Source organism: Triticum urartu, chromosome 1, assembly GCF_003073215.2.
Source record: "Triticum urartu cultivar G1812 chromosome 1, Tu2.1, whole genome shotgun sequence".
Classification (NCBI taxonomy): domain Eukaryota; kingdom Viridiplantae; phylum Streptophyta; class Magnoliopsida; order Poales; family Poaceae; genus Triticum; species Triticum urartu.
In genome coordinates this window covers 347,807,918-347,814,378 of record NC_053022.1, presented here as the reverse complement: position 1 = coordinate 347,814,378, position 6,461 = coordinate 347,807,918, and positions in this window count along the sequence as shown.

Sequence of the window (6,461 nt, the reverse complement as noted above, 5' to 3'; positions counted from 1 at the left end):
AAACAACCGCGATGCCACGAGCTGGATTGCCAAATGGGCCATTGAGCTCCTCCCGTTCGACATAACATACAAACCCCGGTGAGCCATTAAATCGCAAGTATTGGCTGACTTTGTCGCCGAATGGATGGAAGCCGAACTCCCTAAAGAGTACGACACGTACTCCAATTGGATCATGCACTTCGACGGCTCCAAAATGCTGGCTAGCCTGGGGGCTGGCGTCATCCTGACGTCCCCAACCGGAGATACAGTTCAATACGTACTACAGATATTGTATACAGACTCCAACAACACAGCCAAATACAAAGCCCTGTTACATGGTCTTCAGATGGTAGTCTCCATGGGCATTCAACACCTGGAGGTGCGTGGGGATTCGAACCTCGCAATATCCCAAATAAATGGAGACTTCAACGCCAAGGATCCGAAGTTGGTGGCCTATCGCAACACCGTCCTAAAGATGTCAGCTCGGTTCGATGGGCTCGAATTTCACCATGTGGCTCGGGAAAACAATCAGGCGGCAGATATCCTCGCCCGCATCGGCGCAAAACGCGATGCGGTCCCCCCAACATCTTTTTGGAGAGGTTGTTTAAGCCATCCGTGGTATGGGAAGGGGACACCGGTAAAAATAGTCCGGACCCGGCCAAAATGCCCGATACCGAACACTCTGACATAATCAGAGGCTCTGCCACCGAAATAACATCTTCAGCCCACGTAATAATGGCCATCATCGTCCCGTGGACAGAACCATTCCTGGCCTACCTAACTAGGCAGGAACTTCCCGAGGACCAAAATGAGGCACGCTGCATAGTGCGGCGATCTAAAGCCTACAGGGTCCACGAGGGAGAGCTGTGTAAAAAAACCACTACCGGAGTCCTTCAAAGGTGCATCTCCGAAGAGGAAGGGCGGAAGCTTTTGGCAGAAATTCACGCCGGACTCGGCGGCCACCACGCCGCAGCCCAGGCCCTTGCAAGCAAGGCCTTTCGTACAGGGTTTTTATTGGCCGACGGCCCGGGCAGATGCACAGGACTTGGTCCAACGCTGCGTTGGTTGCGAGCTTTTCGCAAACCAAAGCCACATGCCACCCACCGCCCTCCAAACAATCCCCATTACCTGGCCCGTCGCGGTCTGGGGGCTTGACATGGTTGGACCCCTTAAAGGGGGAACCCATCAGAAAAAATACTTACTGGTCATGGTGGATAAATTCACCAAATGGATAGAAGCCAAACCTGTTAAAACGGCCAAATCCGGACCGGTGATAGCCTTCATATCCGGGGTTGTACACCATTATGGCGTCCCCCACAGCATCATCACTGACAATGGCCCGAACTTCACAGCCGACGAGGTAAAACTCTAGTGCAGCAACATGGGCATTAAGCTCGATTATGCCTCTGTCTATCACCCACAAACTAACGGCCAAGTTGAGCAAGCAAATGGTCTTATCATGAGCGGCATCATACCCAGATTAGTGCGGTCCTTAAAGGAGTCTAACACGCACTGGGTAGAGGAGCTCGACTCCATACTCTGGGGGCTGTGGACCACGCCGAATCGTACTACCTGATACACACCCTTCTTTATGGTGTACGGCGCAGAGGCGGTTCTGCCCCGCGACATAATTCATGACTCACCTCGAGTGTGCATGTACGAAGAAAGAGAAGCCGAGCTCGATCAGCAGGACAGACTGGACACCCTGGAGGAGGAGCGCGACGTGGCAAAAGCCCGTTCCGCATTCTATCAGGAACAGGCTCGCGGATACCAAAGCAGAGAAGTACCGGCCAAACCTTATAACGTTGACGAGCTAGTTCTACGTCTGCTGGAGGAGAGAAGACCAAGCTCGAGCCCAAATGGGAAGGTCCCTTCATTATTGACCAAGTTCTAACCGGTGGAGCGTACCGTCTGCGGGATGCATTGAATAATCGACTCGAGCCGAACCCATGGAACGCAGCCAGGCTCCGAAGATTCTACATCTAGTTTCGGACTCTATGTGTGTCTCCTTCCTCTGTCCATTTTTTGCATATACATTATCTGTCTTTTTTCTCTTCCTTTCTTTTATTCTTTCTCAAGGCCTTCAAGGGCCAACTTGTGCCTTGCTTGCACACTATTGACAAGCTAACGGCGCTCATTATACCTGGGGGCTTCTTACACAGAAGCTTAATTATTTATCTGGGCTTCGTGCCCCACATGTGTGTTATTCTTCCACATGTACCTTTTCTTCGCCATTATATGCATCGATATGACTTAAGTTTTGGCCAAGATGGGTTGCCTGGCTCTTGTATTTATGCCCTATGTTCTCGTTAATTCGGCTAGGGCATAAGGGGAGCACCTCTGCGATTGTTACTGCCAGGTCAGCCGGATGTTTACCTCAGACTGGGTGAAGCCGAAAGCTAGCGTTCTTAAGGGAATATTCGGTCGGTGAACAAAAGATGATTTTTATTTTCCATATGTGCCCCCAGATGTTTTTGCCTGCGTCTCCTCTCGCAGTCTGGACATGCACTTTAGGGCATGCGTACCCAGGGAAAGGAACCCTTAACGGAACTATTCTCCCTAGAAGATGTTTCTTACTACCCATGTAATATAACATAACTAGTTGGATACTTGTCTGTTCAAGCACTAATGACCCCTACGCCTGGTTTGAACGCATACCCCAGTTCTTATATAACTGAGCGGGTATTCGGATACACTCCAGACTATTGGGTCCCGAGGTTGAAGCCAAAAGGTCCGCCATGACAAATGATTTACAATCCGGCTAGAAGGCATTATACATGTCACTTTAATTACATAGTCATATAGACTGACTAAATTCCTATTCTATACCATCCAACAGGCTGTCTAGCCTACAATCCTATTGGGAATACTTTGCGGCTAATTCTACTTGCCCATACACTAAGCTAACGGGGATCTCTTTCCCATCGGGCCCCACAGGTCCGACCTCGACCATGTGGTTTGGGTCAGCCTTGGTATACCGCGTCTTTACCATGGCCCAGGCTTCCCTAGCACCTTGACGGCAGGCCAATATCTTCCATAATCGGAAGCGTCTCCGTGCTCCCTTGAGCTTCTCCGCAAGCTCTCCAATGCCTTCTGGCAGGGAGACGGATGGCCACAAGGCCTGGGCAATACCTTGCATCACCTGCCGAAATTATTCATGCAGTTGTGAGAGCTCGGGTAGAAGATCACCCGTAGACCCGTGCATCTCCTCCGCGGGACAACCTGTCAGCATACTTGCAGACATAACTCTGTTAGCCGGCTTCTCCGCCACACCCTTTTAAGGGTTCGTTCAAGCACTAACTGAAAATGCCGCGTCGAAGCCGCTTATTCTCCTTCTCGGAGTCTGCAAGCTGGGCTCGAACATCTGTCAGTTCCATGCTCAACTTGGTATTGGCGGCTTGGAGATTGTTTTTCTCCCGCCTGACCTTAGTCAGCACGCGTTCGCCAGCCTTTAGCTGTCGTACGACATGCTGGTCCTCCGGATTCTCTCCAGAGTCATCTGCAATATCTACTGTTAGATCTGCAGCCATGCCGCACACTATATGGTACCTATCATTCTTTGAAACAAATGTTACCAGCTGGGGACTTTTCAGGTTCCTTCAATGCGGCAATGGCGGCCCGAAGTTGGGTCTTGCAGCACAGAGGTACACGTCTCCAGAATTAAAGGCATCAAATGCCTCTGGTGAGAAGCAAGCGTCACGGAGTACGGTCCGACGACGCCTATGATTCATGGCGCTCTCCACTTCTGAATTTGTAGTGGACAGTCTATCCGCATCCTCTGTAGGAGGAGTATCCAGCGTCCGCCCCATGTCGGCTTCCGCCTCTATGTCCGGCCCTGGAGCCCGACTGGCGAAAGCATGATCGGCAGCCTCTATGGACATATTCCGGCGAGCGTTTTTTCTATTAAAGAAACATGGACGTCTTTACATTTTGAGAAAGACGACAACCACGGAGCGGGGTTTTTGTCATACCTCTGCGCCGGCGTCTCCGTCCTGACCGCCTTCCTTTTTGGCCTACCCGGCCTCGGTGCCTCTTGTTGGCGAGTTGCTGCGGGTTCGGCACGGCGTCCCGAATGCCTTCCCTATAAAACACCATATGTATATGGTAGGTGAAGTGTCTAAAAGGGGATCCTAGTTTTTGGAGTTGGGATTTTGGTTTTTCTTACGTGCGACGCAGGGAGCAGTCCGGGATAGTCGGCCATAATGGCCACCATGGCGTCATCACAGCTCAATTGATATAACTACCTGTCTATCAGCTCCACGAATATGTCCGGATCTTCTTCGAGTCCGGGACCGAGGGCCCGGTCAGGGTCCTCTGGTTGTGGAGATGGGCTGTTGACCTCCCTTACGGCTTTTCGCAGTTCCTGCCATAAAATGACAAGGTGAGTACCTACGACAAAGAATGCGGGAAGAAGGGGAGTAAGGAGATATAACTCACCTAGCTTGGAGGGTTGTACATGGAGAATCCATCTCGTGACTTGATGCGGATGAACTCCTCTTCCTCTCCCTTAAACAACTCGGACATAATTTTCGCTAAAGCAGCAGTGGTGTCCGGTCCCTTACACCCGCAACGGGTGGCATCATCTTCCCCGTTAAAACACCACAGGGGGTGCCCTTGATATTGAAGTGGCTACACTCCCCGCATTATGCATATTGACATAACCTCGATTACTATCAATCTTGATTGAGCCAGCGCTTTAATTCGGTTCATCAGGTAAAGGACTTCTCCGTTGTTTTCCTCCTGGGGGCTCCGTGGGCGCCAGCTTCGGCGTTTCTTCAGAGGAGCATTGTTGAACTCAGGAAGACCCCGCCGAACAGGGTCCGGAAGGGGGACGTCCTCCATATAAAACCATTCCGAAGGCCAGTCCTCGGACGTCTTCTTTGGAGTACCGGACAAATATCCGGTTTCGGCGATGCGCGATATTTTGGCTCCGCCCACTTGATAAAGTGACCCCTTCTGTGTGCGGGGGACAAGGCAAAATAACCTTTTCCACAGCTCAAAATGAGCCTCACAGCCCAGGAATAACTCGCCGAGGGCAACGTAGCCGACAATGTGTAATATGGAAGCAGGGGTGAAATTATGCAGTTGGAGGCCGTAAAACTCCAGGAGCCCGCAGAGGAACGGATGAATTGGAAATCTGAGTCCCCTTAATAAGTAAGGAACAAGGCATACCCGCTCCCCGTAGAGGGGCTGGGGAAGCTCTCTGCTTGCTCCCCGCCATTGTAGGTGGCGAGCCCAGCTCGGACGGGAACCATAAACACCGGAGGGAGAAATCCATGAGTCTGCAGTTCGACTAATCGACTGTGTGAGACAGAGCACCTCTCCCAATCACCAGGCTTAGGGCTATGGGGGCGAGAGGAGGAGCTGCGGTGGTCGGCCATGTTGGAGTGGATTTTTCCGAAGCGCGCTCCGATGGATTCTCGTTGTGGGAGGATGGTATGGATTGGATCTAAGAATCCCCATCCCTTTAATAGACAATTTATTTAACTGGCTAGGGGGTGAATGTAAAAACGCCCTAGCTCCTCGTATTCATTCGACACGTGGAAGATAGCCCTTATTGGGCGCGGAAGCCAAGAGGTCCAACATTTATGGGGCCGGATGAAGGAAATATGCCCTAGAGGCAATAATAAAGTTATTATTTATTTCCTTGTATCATGATAAATGTTTATTATTCATGCTAGAACTGTATTAACCGGAAACATAATACATGTGTGAATACATAGACAAATAGAGTGTCACTAGTATGCCTCTACTTGACTAGCTCGTTGATCAAAGATGGTTATGTTTCCTAACCATAGACATGAGTTGTTATTTGGTTAACGAGATCACATCATTAGGAGAATGATGCGATTGACTTGACCCATTCCATTAGCTTAGCACTTGATCGTTTAGGTTGTTGCTATTGCTTTCTTCATAACTTATATATGTTCCTATGACTATGAGATTATGCAACTCCCGTTTACCGGAGGAACACTTTGTGTGCTACCAAACGTCACAACATAACTGGGCGATTATAAAGGTGCTCTACAAGTGTCTCCGAAGGTATTTGTTGGGTTGGCGTATTTCGAGATTAGGATTTGTCACTTCGATTGTCGGAGAGGTATCTCTGAGCCCTCTCGGTAATGCACATCACTCAAGCCTTGCAAGCATTACAACTAATAAGTAGGTTGCGGGATGATGTATTATGGAACGAGTAAAGAGACTTGCCGGTAACGAGATTGAACTAGGTATTGAGATACCGACGATCGAATCCCGGGCAAGTAACATACCGATGACAAAGGGAACAACGTATATTGTTATGCGGTCTGACTGATAAAGATCTTCGTAGAATATGTAGGAGCCAATATGAGCATCCAGGTTCTGCTATTGGTTATTGACCGGAGACGTGTCTCAGTCATGTCTACATAGTTCTCGAACCCGTAGGTTCCGCACGCTTAAAGTTCGGTGACGATCGTAATTATGGTTTTTGTGTTTTGATGTAC